The sequence below is a fragment of the Sceloporus occidentalis genome, unplaced genomic scaffold, assembly GCF_023333645.1.
Source record: "Sceloporus occidentalis isolate IW3139 unplaced genomic scaffold, rSceOcc1.0.p SCAF_2, whole genome shotgun sequence".
Lineage (NCBI taxonomy): Eukaryota > Metazoa > Chordata > Lepidosauria > Squamata > Phrynosomatidae > Sceloporus > Sceloporus occidentalis.
The window spans coordinates 77,885,732-77,901,280 of NW_028316982.1; the positions used below are offsets into that span (position 1 = coordinate 77,885,732).

Below are 15,549 nucleotides of genomic sequence, written 5' to 3' on the forward strand. Positions count from 1 at the left end.
GTGTTCCTGTCTTTTCTCATCTTTTTGGTAAATACATTTTGCTTTCCACTGTAGATGCAAGTATCACTTGGCTTCCTTTCACTATCTGCTTCTTTTTCTTAGACACTGTCGTTTCAGAGGTTTGGCACAAGCAAAGCTCCTGTTAAATTCAGAGCAGCTGCAGGAGGAGTGGTAGTAAAACAAAGAATGGATCTACCATTTCCACTGTGATAGGCCCTAAAGGGATCCCAGCAACAGTATATTATTATGAGCAGTTCCAAACAAAGCAAAGAATTTTGACGTGGCTTCTTTTGAATGAGCTTTTTAGACTCAATAGCTATACAAAAGGCCTGCTCCCTATGGGGATAAAAACAGCTAGAAGTATTTTGTTACTATGGATCAATGCAGCTGCTTGTATTTTTTTTTTATTCTTTCTATGGTTATGGCTATAGACAATGTCATGATGAGTGCCTGCTCACTGCTTTCCAGATTACAGAGATGTTTTTGTTGTTGTTGTTGTTGTTGATGATGATGATGATGTTCTTATTCTTGTTATTTGCTATCAGGTTGACTTTGACGTACAGAAAATCTATGAATCAGTCATCAGCTGCCCTTCTCAGGTCTTGTAAACTCAGGGCCATGGCTTCCTGGATCGAATCAACCCACTTGTAGTGCAGCCTACTGTGGCCTTTTCTGTGGTTGCCCCTAGGCTTTGGATTTCCCTGCCCAGGGAGGCCAGAATGGCCCCTTCCTTGATGGCCTTCCGCCAACAGATGAAGACCTTCCTCTTCAAGCATCCCCGACAGATGGTCATCCAGCCTCTGTTTAAAGATCTCTAAGGAAGGAGACTGCATTACATTATGGTCATTTTAATTACTGTACACAGGATTTCAGATCTAGCATGGTATAGTGGTTTGAGCATAGGACTAGAACTCTTGATATTGGAGTTTGATTCTCTGATGGGCCAAGGAAACCTGCTGGGTGTTGTTGGACAAGTCACACATTCTCAACCCCAGAAAACCCTATGATAGGTGAGCCTTGGGGTCACCATAACTCGGAAATGTCTTGAAGGCACACAGCAACAAAAACAAAGTAGCATTTAAAAATTAGTTATTTAAAACTAGCTATTGAAAAACCATTGTTGGCCATTCCCCAGTCTGTAGAATGTGTATGGAATAGATGGTGAGTTCCACAAAGCAATAAAAAACATAATGTTTGGAGTAGGCCTATTCATCATGGTGGGAGCTACTTTTTTTAGCCACTGTTTTCCAAAAAAGTTAACAGCAAAAACTAATGTCATGCTTGTGGAGAGATATTACTGAAATGAGGATGAACACTTAGTCCCTTGCAGGATTAAGGCCCATGTTTAATCTGAAGGACTTGAAATCTATGTCAAATGGTATCAGGTGCCAACTGGCATCAAATAGTTTCTCTTAAGAGATGTATTTATTTATTAACTTGCTCTGAGAAAATTTCTTTTAGATGACGATTTAAAGCATTTCCTGAGAATGTTGTGAAGATGGGGAGGTACATCAGACTGGAAAGATAGCCATAAAAAGCTAGATAAGTAGCATTCTGCACACCTCTTTATCCTCTGCATCATCCTCTATAGAGGATTAGCTATGCTGAATAAGCATTAGAGCTTTAATGACAAACAGTTGCTTTGTCTAATGATACATTTCTTGGCTCTGCATGATGAAGCCATTCACCAGCTTGGTCCTGCTCAGCTTGCTTTTCGCCATCCAAAGTGAGTAATTTTCTTCATTCTGTCTCACTGTTGTGGCAAAATTAGCATATTTAGCATTTAATCTCATCAGTTGTGTATAATTCTAATGGTTTCATTAATATCAAACATTTGCTGGGTATGGAACCACTAACACTAGTTTGGGGTTAGTTTAAGATATTGCTGTTTATGGTCAGTTCTTTAATGTGCGTTACAGGGATTTCAATTGGTACATTACCAGAGCTCACAAGGGCAGCGTGATTTATCTTTTTTATGCATTTTAACATTAAGAACAGTATGACTGTTGCTTAATTGCAGCCTTAACTCACACACCCCAGCAAATATCCTTACTACTCAGAGCAAAGCTTAGAAGTCTTATACTCTGCAGTATTCCCCCATTAGATTCTGAATATCTGTTGTCCATTCCCAGAATTCAGCTTCCAAGGAAGGGTAAGGAAATTCAGGTTCTTGTTGAGATTCAGAAATTTAAAGGATTAGGAATTAATATTTTTATTTCTTACGGCTGACAATGTTCCAATAAAGTTAAGAAAAACTGTATATTATCATTTCTAAGGTTTCTTGCAAGAGCTCGCTTTTATTGGAAGGCAAAGAGGAAATAAAACTTCAAAAATATTAATTCTCTTACATACAAAATAAATATGAAGAAAAATGCAGTGTTCATGGGCTGGCTTTCCTTTCTACATAGGTATTCACATGACCGAAACATAATGAACTTACTCATAATTGGATATATTTTTTATGATCATCTGGAAAAGTCTATGTGTAGTGTAATTAAAAATGACCTCCTTGTTAAGATGGGATCAGAGATAATATTAATTTTCTGCAAGTAAGTCCTTCATTCATTTTTAAATGATGACAGGTGAAGCGCTGCAGTGCTATACATGTGTAGGCACAAGTGATGAAGAATGTAACAGACAAGGAACGGAGCAATGTCCAGGCTATTCGGATGCATGTGCAATCATCAGAGGACAGTCAAGTAAGTGCCTATAAAACAGTAGTAATCTAAAGGGTTTGGCTGGCTGCTTTTATAGGAAGAAGGTTTTGAGAAGGCTTTTGTTGTCATGTTCAAAAAAGAAAAAACGTGGATCAAAAATTATAGATCGGGGAACAATATTGAATTTTTAGCATGACCTATCACTTGTATTTCCATCTACTTTTGTGTAGGCAGTTATATATAACCACTGAATTTTTAATTGTCAACAAACATTGAAAAAAATTCTTCCCTGCATTTTGGGGACCGCTTGAATCCTGGGTATGATGGATGTCTTCTATTCTTTCCCTTTATTTGGGAGTGAAATAAACTTGTGTTCTCAAAGATCTATGTGCAAATGCCATTCCACAAGACTCCAGTGAGAAGTTGGGGTGATATTCTAGTTTCAGCAGCCAAGTCGTAAATATGCTGTAGACAGTACTTAGGCAAAAATAATACATTTAGCAGGTGCAGGGGTACCTAGCTCTACATTACTGCTTGATTTGCCATAAATAAAAAGACGGAGGGCAAAATGTTATCATATAGCCAAATCAAAAGTGGTTTGTTTCTTAAGATGTCCATCTCTTTTGCCTAGGGGTAAGAGGTTTGAGGAAGTGAGCCTAGATGTTCCAATTCAAGCTAATAAGATGAAGTAGATAAGCATGAATGGCGTAACATGTTTTGGATTTGCCTCTGAATCTATTCTAGGTGGCATTATGAAGTCTTGTTCCTACAAGTCGTTCTGTGAACGGGCACGGAGGGAAGGTTCCCGTGCACCAGGAGTACGTGTTCACTGCTGCTACTCAAACAACTGCAATGCCAAAGGCCTGGGCTCAAGAAACGTTCTCTCTACCGGCTCCCTCTGTCTACTTTTCTCTGCCATCCTCTGGCAGTTGTTTTTTTAACGCAGAGTGAAACATGAACTGGGTAGGATGGAGCAAAAGCTGTTAATCCAGAGCTTATAAAGTGTAATTTCAAACAATCCGGGTGAGGGTAGATCAAACTTTCTTGTGAACATAGCACAGAAATCAGTGCCATCAGATGTTGGTGAGGAACAGGGAGAAAAAAGTACATCTGCATGCTGAAAATAATTTTAAGCTTCTGTGTCTGCATACAGGGATTTAAGTAACTGGCAAATGACATTGTACGGTTGCTTCTCATAAAGCCTGTACTGTTCACTAAATGAAAAAATGTGATCAAATTAAGGACCCTTCCAAATTGGTCTCTTAAGAAGTAGGTATTCTCCCATGGTATCATCTTGAGTTTTTTCCAGTTGTACTGGCTGTTGTCACCTCTGCACCTGTTTGTTCTGTGACAATGTGCCCCTTTGGGGGGACCATATGTAGTGGGGAGTTCTAAGGCAATGCTATGACATGAGACAAATTTTCTCCTCTCAATTTTCAATTTTCTTCTTAGATTTATAGTGTTATAGTGCAAAAGAGCCATTTAATTGTTACAATATAAATCTAAAAAAAATTAAAAAGAGGGAGGGGAAGAGTTTTTTTGTTAAGTTATGTCTTGGAACTAGAAAGAAAACCACTTAAGGATGGGTTTGTTGCAGGAATGGCCAGAAAATGGTCTGGTACAACAGAAACATTGTTCGGTTATTTTTTTCTAAAGAAAAGACAACTATAACAAGAAATGCTGCAAACTCCAGCAAACTCCTGACACACATCTCCATCTGGAGGAGTCCTAAGAAAATGAAGACCTGTTAATTCAAACAAAAATGTTGATGTGTTAATGCAAGTCATGAATGGGAAGTGAGAATGTACTGATTAGTCCCATCCTTGACATATGTGTCTGTACCTCAAACATCTGCATTGAGGAAGCCATTGTGCATCTAGATTAGGGTGGGTAACTGCATGGGTGCCAAGGGCTAATTCCCCACACTACTCCTTTGTGGGATGCACCTTCCTAGCACACCAAAATACCTCCGTTTTTATTCAGTCCCTCTCAGAATGATGAGCAGATGTGGTGTCTTGTCACTTCCTGTCACCTTTTTGAGAAGTTCTCCAGTGAAACTGGAGGAACTAAGAGGGGGAGTGTGTGTTATTGTAGGGTTTGATGGATTTCTGTATAGTTTGAGGGCAAAAGTCATCTGAAAATGACACTAAAATTGTTTTAAAGGGGGACTTGTGATAGGTTTCAGGGCCACAAAAGTGGAATCCATGAGCCACATGTGATCCACAGGCCATACTTTCCCCTCACCCCTAATCTAGATTCGAGTTGCATGCATGAAAGCATCCATGTAATCTGGAACCTACACAGTGCAGATTCCAATGCTGGACAAATGCTTTCAGCTGTGTGCATGAAGACTTCTGTGCTGTAGACATTTGTGCTCTAAGTGTGGACAAAGAGGAGCAGGGGAAGCCAGTTCATTATGTTTCAGGGAGGAATAGCAAGCAATCCAGTAATTTAGAAGATAAATTAGAGCTGGATTATTTAGTTACGTATCTTGGTTTCACAGTGTACGGTTCTGCAACTTTGGCATAGTTCTGCATAACTAACAGCACGGTATTTAGAGTGTTGTTAATTCAGGAATTTGGAAATGATCTTCTTGTACTGAGTGTGTTTCATTACAAACATAGTTGAGGAAGAAGTATCATTTTGTGTACGATAGTACCTGCAGTTGTAGCCGCAAAACAAGATTAAGCAATCATACCATTTCCAGATGGTAGATTTAGGTTGCAGTCCTTTCCCAGAGTAAGGTGGTATAAGTCTTACTGAACTCAAGGGGACTTTCATATGAGTAGAGACAAGGTTGTGTTCTTAATTCCCATCTTAAATTCCCATCTTAAGTTTAACCTACATAACCATCAACTTAACCTGATGTTCCTAACTATCCATATTTGAATAAGATAATTACTTTCAAGGTCTTCCTAATCAAATTCATTTCAGCAAGACAGTCTGCTTATCGAAATGTCCTGTGCATCAGTCATATAAACAGTGGATACTTATGTCATGAATAAACTGCAGTTTTCCTAAGCCCACATCAGTATACCCAGTTGTAATGGATGATGGCATTTGAAGTTCAGCAATATCTGGAAAGATATATGTTGCCCACCTCTGCCTGCAAATTCATATACAAGGTGAAATTGTCCCAATTTCTTCAGTCTGATCTTCCAAACAAGCTGGTTTTTAGGCATTTGTACAGGATGAGTCTCCCTTATCCAAAATGCTTTGGCCCAGAAGTGTTTTGTATTTCAGATTTTTTCAGATATTTCAGATACATATTCTGAAATGTGCATATACATAATGACAGTTTAGATTTACATTGTGAAGACTGATTCATGGGAGCAATCTCAGTCAAAACCTAATATGGATTACACAAATTACATTTGCCAAAGCACAAGTCCCACTCAGAAAAAGCATGTATATTTTATATCAGGTTTCATGAGACCATTTGGGCCTCTAGATGTTCTCTCTTATAGTTTGTTATTATTAGCCTTCCTGGGCGAGGCTGATGGAAGCTGTATTGCTAAACATTTAAAAGGACAAAGATTCCCCATTCCCGCTTTACAGATTCTAGGAGGCTGCCAGGGCTGGATTAATCATTAAGCAAAATAAGCACATGCTTAAGGCATCAAGGGAAGGAGAGCACCATAGAAATTTTCCATTGTCGGACTTACCATGGACCATATAGTGCAAAACTGAAAAAGTTCAGCTGAACCAGGTTCCAAACAAAAAAGATTTTCCACAATAAATGAAATACATACACGCACATAATAATAATAATAATAATAATAATAATAACAACAACAATAACAACAACAACAACAAAAATAATACAATAGTAATAATAGAGGTTAATGATATACATTAATCTTGAGAATACAACAAAATTAGAATTTGGTAATCCATTTTATCATAGACTGGTTCAGTTCAAAAAATAAAATTTTATTTTACAGTTTACTATTGTTTATATTTTGAGTTAAGATATATATGGAGGCACCAAAATCTTTTAAGTGATTATGACCTCTGCATGGTTTAATCCAGCCCTGGAAGCTTCAAGCTTCTTCAAGCCTCTTTATTTCTCAAGTATGTTGTAGAATGTTAATAAATTATTCTGGATTAAGAAGAAACAAAATACAATGGATCCTTGTTATCTGCTGGGGTTTGATTCCAGGAAATCCCATGGATAACAAAATAAGTGGATTCTCGAGTCCCATTAAATAAAATGGCATAGTAAAATGATGTTCCTTATATAAAATGGAAAAAATCAAGGTTTGCTATTTGGAATTTTTTGGGGGAATATTTTCAAGCCATGGTTGCTTGAATCCATGGATAAAAAATTCGTGGATAAAGAGGGCCGACTGTATAGTCAACTGAAAGTCAAGAATCAGACAGAAAGTACATGATATATGTTAGCATATCTGAGCTTTGTTCCTGCACCCTTGTTTAAATTATTCAGTTCTCTACACATACGTTAACAGCCATGTGTGTTTTGATGTACCATACTAATTTTACAAACCACTAATAACAGAATTGGAGCTTGAACTTTTTTTTCATTACCTCTTACAGCACAAAATCTATGCTGGTTTACTCTCAAGTAACCCTTATTGCTACTAATGGAAATAATTTCCCTGTAAAAATAAATGAGACTGCAGTCTTACAGTGAAATCCTAGTTATGTCTAGCTGAAAGTCCTTTGGTGTTTTATGTAATTTCCCAGTAAAAATGCAGAGATTTCCAGACTTGCAGACTTAGCCTGGACTAGGTGTGGGTTTCTTAAACAGTGGTCCCAATTTATTTATAAAGAAACAATTACTTTATTTATTAGATCCTACAGGTGCTTTTGACATGTCAGGAACAGCAGGTGCTCAGCATTCTGTAACAGAACAACTGATGCCTTTAGCATTTAATATAGATTTTTCTGGTCCAACCTAGCCTTCATTCCAATGGAACTCAGTAGACCTGTGACAATAAGTTCCAACACATACCTGTTTTAAAATATTTACAAGTTTAATTGATCAAATATCTTGAAGAAATCAGTTAAACCCCCTGAACCTGATACAGATAATAAATCCATTGGATTAATTTATTGTTCTTGCAATGTTTCTTAAACTGTCAAGTTTACACATGCAGAAAGCTGCCTGCCCTGTCTACCATCAAGGCAGCCTTTCTCCAGTTTGATGCCCTCCAGATGTGTTAGACCAAAACTGTCATCATTCCAGACAGCTAACACATCTGGAGGGAGACAACTGAGGGGAAGCTGTGTTAAGATGTTGGCCATGTGTAGGCCCTGGGCTTGATAGTACTGGCAAAAATTACCAATCTGATTTGTGATCCTTCACAAAGTGGTATATACAAGTTCCCTTGCTTTCTTTTCATAACTCATTAACAGTGCACAGAATCAAAATCCTGACTGAATATTTCACACATATTTTCATCCCATAGCTATTTACCACTCATGTTTGTACTTGCTGACTCCTGTGTAGCTATTTGGTAGTTTAGCATTTCTACATAGCAATGCATTTAGCAGCCTTAAGCATCTCTCATAAATCCCTATAGAGGAAATCTGTACTCAGATCATTGTGTGTGTGTATGTGTGTGTGTATAAATAAAGAAATCTATGCTGGTTTACTCTCAAACCTTATTTATACCAGTGAAACTAATTCCCATATAAGTATAGATGACACTGCAGCCTTACAGTATATTTCTTTTGCAATGGAAATAAATGCATTCTATATATGAAAATGTAGTATTGCTGTACTATTTCTGAACTTGAAATGATAATAATTGTATGCATTATTCAATCTAGTGCTTTTGGCCACCCACTCAGATTCTATGTGGATTAGCTAGTTGACGTCCTTCCAACAATGAAATCATCCTTTATAGGCTAATTTGGTCAGGAATTTTTTAATCCAGGAGACTCAAAATCATCTTCATCATAAAAGAAAGGACCGTTCCAGCAGAAGAACACATCTATGATTGTAACTGTTGTGCCAGTCATTGCTTCCAGTGGGAGATGCACTTGGGACTACAGATTGAGCCTGCAGAGAATTGCCAACTCAGCAGCATCCCATTCCCTAAAATCTCAGGGCCAAAACTTGAAATCACAAAAGGACTATAGAGTTGGATCAGACAAAGACTGGGAGACAGCACTAACCATAATTAATGATTGCTTAGTTTCAGCTGCTCTGGAAGATTCTGTGTGTGCTCCAATGTTCCTTGTGTTACATATCATTCTCATTTGCTCTGGAGCATGCTTTCCCCAAGAAGCCACCACACTCTACTATGTGATTTAAAAAATAATTAGATAGTCCACCCCCCTGACACAGTCAACATGAATGTTGTGTTCATCACATACCATCCAAATGCCAGCCATTTCTTCATGAGGTAGAAACAGAACCTTTATTTTTTTGTTCACAGTTGTGGTAAGATGCCCCACTACTCTGTACAAATACAGAGTGCCCCCCAGGGCAGTCAAAATGAATTTCATGGGCTAAATTGAATTTGATAATGTATATGTAAATGAGACCATTCACATTCTCTGTTCTTATTTTTTAACTGAAATAAGAAACTGTACTGATTTTGATTTCAATCCATTTGAGTAGATTCACTTATACCATATGACAGTTAAGAGCCCTCCCTCCATAACTGCCATCCTCCAGCCTGCAAGGGAGTGAACAGGAGGCCCAGCTCCACCAGGGCTAACCTGAAGAAGAAGAGCTCTCCCGCCATGATAACTGTCATCCTTCAGCCTGTGAGGGAGTGACCAGGCAGGCCCAGCTCTACCAGGGCTAGCCTGAAGAAGAAGAACCCTCCCTCCAGTCCATCTGCCTTGGTCCAGGTCTCAGAGAGAGAGAATAACCAGTGGACCTCATCCCCTTTCCCACCACCATTCCCTTCTCCTTTTGTGTTGTGTCTTTTAGATTGTAAGCCTGGGGGCAGGGAACCGTCCAATTAAAAATAATAATTGTAAACAGCTCTGAGAGCCATTAGGGCTGAAGGGTGGGGTATAAATATAATAATAATAATAATAATAATAATAATAATAATAACAACAACAACAACTCACAATAGCTGGAATCCATCTGAACTTATTTTTGTTTGGCTCCCATTGCAGCACTCCAGCAATGACTTTTTAAAGTTTCCCTGATCTCATTAAAACAGAAGTGTGACTAACTCATCAGCATAGGGCCTTAATAGATCTTAGGAGTTGAATGTACACTGCCATTTTATCACTATGGTTTTCTATACAGTGATTACATTTTGTATTATTTTTCAGCAGAAAACAAACAAATGAAAAGAACAGCTTGCATAGCTAGGACTAGTTGCACATTTTGTTCTGCATGATACATCTGTGCATTCATACTCTCTTCTGGCTTTGAAATGAAGGGATCTTGGAGTATGGAGAGACTGCATTGTGATGACATAGTCAGAGGAAAAATGACATCACAGTGCCCTTTCTATGCACACATCACCATTTCTTGCTGCCAGAGAGGCCTGAAGTCATGTTTTATTTCTAGGAGAAAAGCAGAGGGGGGAATGGGAAGGGGCCTGTAAGCTTTCCTTTACCAATCCCTATTCATCTTCAACAGAGTACTGGTTTAAGCCAGTGCACCATTTCTGAATGCCACCAACATGGCCCGCTACAAGCGACTCCATGCAAGAACTCGAAATTCCCTAGACTTAGTTCCACTTACTTCTTTTCTTCCTACTGAAAAACACTCTTTAGAAAACACAGCACACCTGTAAGTAACTGCTCATGTTTTTAGTTATATATTTTGGAATGGGCAAATGGGTGATGCAGGGAAAGAAAGACACTTTTGCTAATAAAGATGAATCTTTGTTTGCTTCTAGAAACTGGAGATCTGTAGAATCCACAGCCTACAGTGTAGCTTCCAGGCATTCCATAAGAAAGGGGCTGTGATCTTAAAGGAAGGGGGGAAACAAAGGATTCTAAATGTATATGACACCCTTATAAAGTCCTTGTTCCTTATAAGGATTTTTCTATTTACTTCAGTTTCTTATAGTTACTAATAACTTACTATCCCTACTTGCTATGGCAATGTTTCATAAGCTAACTGATGTAGCCAACCAGCAGTTTTTTTCACCAGTGTGCCAGGGACCAGTACATTCTTTCAGTCCATTGACTAAAACTGCTTCTTTCATCCCTGAAAACTCTCTAGGTACTGGTACCAGTCCTTGGACTACCACCTTGAGTAGAGCTGCCAAAGGATTAAAAAATTAGGATTAAACCCCACACTACAGTGAATTGTGACACACAGCTGAAAGTTGTTTCTTTTTAACTCACAAACACACAGGCATCCCAAACTGGATCAGGCCTGATGTAGGTACGGAACAGTTAACCTTCCCTAACATGTTTTTAAAGCTAAATTTACCTAGATGGGGAAATGATGCTCAGTTGGTGCCAAAATTCTCTCCTCCTCCCTGCTTTAGCTCCTACTGTTTATATAAGCATATCCTCCAACTGTCTGTTGGGCTGGGATAGTCCAAATTAATCTTCCATTGTTCCATTTTTTTCATATGCTTTTAAAATGTTCCAGTTTCTTTCTCCTTCTCCCACTTTCCCTCTTTTTTCTCAGTTTACCTCATTTGGTACAAATTGAGTTTGAAATGCAAAAATAGTTAACGAGTGGGAGGACAAAATCTTGCCCTTTCCTGCAGACACAGGCAAAAACAAATTGCTGTGGCCTCTCCTAGCTTATGCTTCTTCCTCATCAATAATTTTTGCTATCTCAATCACACTCTGGTGTTGCTTTCTCAAACATGTTCTGGTTTCCATCTGTAAAACGTTGGGCAGTAGGTAAAAAAAAACTGGGGTGGGTGGGGTTTAAGCCTTCCTTGCATGTGTGTAGTGGGCTTAAGGCAGATGGGGTCCCCGTATGCTTACACACAAATAAAAAAAAGAAAATAATTTGCAATGCCAAGGTACACTTTTAACATAGGCTGAAAACAGATGGTGGTAAATGGGTGGCTTAACGCCACCCCATTGAGTGCTGGATCAGGGTTGTGGCGGCCACACTCCAAAACCCTGATCTGGCATTTTCCTGACACAAAAAGAAGCAACAGAAAGCCACTCCTTTTTGTGCCAGGAAAAAGGTGCCTTTGCCACTGTGGTGGCGGTTTTTCCACATTTTGGCAGTGTGCAGCCTTTAAATGCTGTGCTGCCGCAATGCTACTTGCCGCCTGGTTGGGTGGGCAGTGGGCAGGCAGGCTGTGTGTTGCCAGCTTGGGGGCAGAGTTGGGGCATGCAACGTGCGGATGCCACGGCCCCAAACCGCGAGGAAGCCAGCTCTTTTTGTCAGCTTGTACTGACCCATAATGGCCTACATCTACTTCTTGGTTCAGAGTAGACCAGCTGAATCAATGGAATGATTCATAATGTTGATTTACCAAGTTCACATTGATTCTTTATGGCTATTCAAGTTGGCAAGAATATCTTGATTTTTAGGCCCATATATAAACATATGAAAAGCTAAACTGTCATTTATTTTTCTGTTTTTCAAAATGTCCATGTCAGAAAAGAATTAGACACCATTTTGAAAGGGAGATAATACAAGAACATTTTACAGTGATTTCCCCCCCTTCATGTTCTTCCTTCACATATTTAATAATGATCATGTCTTTCTAAATCTCCAGTTATCTGCTGTCAGCTCCCTTTGTATCTCTGGGGGGACTTTCACCAAATGAGAAGGAGATAGCAAAGGTAGGTGTAACAACTTAAGCAACATCCAAGGAGTGCAGACTGGGCTGTGCTATTTCCACAGGTACACAGGCTTAGGTATTTTAAAGACATTAAAATCTGAGCAACTTAACGTACAAATTTAAGGGGAGGATCACAGACAATCACTGTCATACTAAAGACTTGCAGCCAATATTTAAAATTCATCAGCTCAGGTCTACTCCACACACACAAACGTCCAACAACCCACCCCAGATGTCTCTTCCTGCCTTAGGCCCCAGTGCCACTGAGTGACCTTTGGCAAGTCACATGCTCTCAGCCTCAGGAGAAGACAATGGCAAACCTCCTCTGAACAAATCTTGCCAAGAAACCCCTGTGATAGGTTTGCTTAAGGGTCACCATATGTTGGAAATGACTTGAAGGCAAACAACAACAAGCTACTGCAGCTGAACCTCTTTCCCTAGATTTGCCATGAAGGTCTACCTGAAACTCCCATCTGTCTCCATCACTGCTTGCAAGTGTACATGGAATACTGAGTGTGTGTTATGGATGCTCTCAAAAATGGCTGTCACATTGGGTACAAAACATTTATTCCTGGAATACAAGCAGGGGGCACTAAAAGGAAGGTTGCTTGCCTAAGAATGTAAGCGCAAGGGGCAGTGGGGGGAAACAAAACCATTCTTTTGAATCAGGTTTGTGTTCCAGCACATATTTCCCAAAAATCCTGCTGATAAAGCTCAGAGACAACTATCTTGGTCAAGCAAGTGAGCACAAGGCAGAGATGGAGTCAAATCCCAAAAGTCAAATTGCATATAAATCAAACATATCACATTATATCATATATGACAACACACCAAAATGCCCATTTTGCAATAAAGAAATTAATGTTGCCGAGTGAAGAACATTCTTACAAGCAAAATATACATTTATTCATATCACCCACACATACACACACACACACATAAAAAAAATATCCTCAACCCAGGTAAACTACACATACAGAGCAAACACATGTCACAAATAAGCTACAGATTTTAAGCAACAAGCAAATAAACCAGCTTACATACATATCATACACACACCAAGAACTACAACAAGGAAACAAATTGGGCAGTACATCTCCCCTGACCTTCAAATGCGTTGACAACAGTTCCTATAAGCTCCAGCCACCATGGCCAAAGGTGAAAAGGGGAAAAGTTCTTCTCCCTCTTGAACTATATTCTCCCACAGGAGCCTACCTGAGCTGTGAAATTTTTGAGAAAGTCCTTTCTCTTCAGCTCTTCACCCAAGGTGACCAGATGGCTTTCTTTTCCAGGACATGTCCTACGTTTCAGCTGTCTGTCCAGGAGGGAACCCAAAATGTCCTCCATTATGAGCATGACCAAGAAGCATGAATTTATATTTATATTAGTGCATTTAGGTTTTTTTGGTTGTATCCTACATTTTTTCTTGAATGTCCTCCATTTCACAGTACCTTGTCCTCCTTTGCCGTTATGACATCTGATTACCCTGTTTTCACCTTCAGAGGCATATTTCATGCAAATATAAGAAAGAGCCTTTTCAGTGGCTCCTGCATAGCAGTGGAACTCCGTTCCAAGGGAAGCTAGCTTGCCCCCATTTTGGTTGCTGCCACACTGCACAAATACAACAATTTAACACCATTTTAATAACCATGGTTCAATGCTATAGAATTCTTGGATTTGTAGTTTGGTGTAGTATCAGACAGGGGCATCACTAGGTGTGGTGGGTTCTGCTCACACCAGGTGACACCCAAAGGGCAGAGGTGACACCACTGCTTCTCAAACAACCTTTGGGCAGAAACAGGCTGCAGAGGTCACTTGTGTCCCTTTAAAATGTTGAAGAGATTGTCTGAATGTGGCAAAGTCCAGTGGGAGGACAAAGGACAAGCCCCAGGTTGTTTGTTTTTTAAAAAAAATATTTTTTTATTTAATTGTTTTAAATACTTTTAAATTTTTCTTTTAAACATCACATCTTCCCAAATTTTCACTCTAACCACATGAAACTATGTACATGTGAATACATTTAGGTTGTGTGTATGATATTGTAATTTAAAGATTTTAAATTTTGCTCGTTTTTATGTCACAATTATTAGCATTATATTCATTGATATATATGGGAATGACAATCTATGAGTAACATTAGTACAAAAACATTACTAAGGCTTCTGTATGGTTCGATATGGGAGTAGGTCAATGGGATGGGGGTGAAACCATGAGTTACCACACTGGGTGATGCCAGCCCTAGTGCTGCCATTGGTATCAGAGCTCTCTGACAAGGAACACTAAATATCTCACAAAACTACAAATCCCAGAATTCCATAGCATTGAGTCATAGCAGTTAAAGTGGTATCAAACTGTTTTATTTCTGTAGGGTGGCACCAGCCTCTGTGTTACCCTTCCACTGGCAAGCAAAGGCCTTTTTCTTTGGGAGGGCTCTTAGAAACTGGCAACAAAGGAATGGGGTTACAACAAGTATGTGCAGTGCATCTTAACCCAGTCTGTTTTTCATTGTTTTTATTTCTACTATTTTAATATTATAATTTGTCTAATTTTGTTTTAACATGAGATAATTTTCATATTTTTATGTGTACCTGTTTTTAATCTTGATAAGTCACCTTGAGTCCCAGTTTTTAGAGAAAGTTAGAAGTTTATCGCACACCTTTTTTTCCCCGTTATGGGAACTCTCGGGGACGTGCATGACCGGGAAAAAACAGATTTTATCACACAGCAAATTGTCCTCAAAAGGGCCCCCATTCAATCCCCCAATGCCAAACCATCCCCATTCAGTGCTGAGGAACATTAAGTGTTCTGGTCGGAAGTTTTCCGACCAAGGAAAATGGCACTGCTCAGTACTGAATGGGGACGGCTTGGCACTGGAAGACGGAACGGCATTTTTGAGGATGATTTGCTGTACAATAAAATCCATTTTTTCTCGGTTGTGTGCAGCCCCGAGAGTCCCCTTCCAGTGCCCATAACGGGGGGGGAAAGGTGTGCAATAAACTTCTTAGCCAACCAATCAAATTAATCAGTTTATTAAATAAATAAATTGACAAGTCCTGCTGACAGTAATTATATTCATAACAGTTTGGACAGTGTGAGATAATATGAGAATTCATAAAAAAACATAAGAAAGCTCTACTGGAGCGGATTGGAACTGTTGGCAAAAACATTTGGAAGGACTTAGG

General features: G+C 39.1%; 1 long non-coding RNA gene across 1 annotated transcript; it reads left to right on the forward strand.

The window, feature by feature from the left end:
- The first annotated feature begins 1,491 nt into the window (after positions 1-1,491).
- LOC149318580 (uncharacterized) lies at positions 1,492-5,877 on the forward strand. Its single transcript, XR_016279820.1, has 3 exons — positions 1,492-1,726; positions 2,583-2,699; positions 3,402-5,877. It is a non-coding gene; the product is annotated as an uncharacterized LOC149318580 (long non-coding RNA).
- The last annotated feature ends 9,672 nt before the right edge of the window (positions 5,878-15,549 follow it).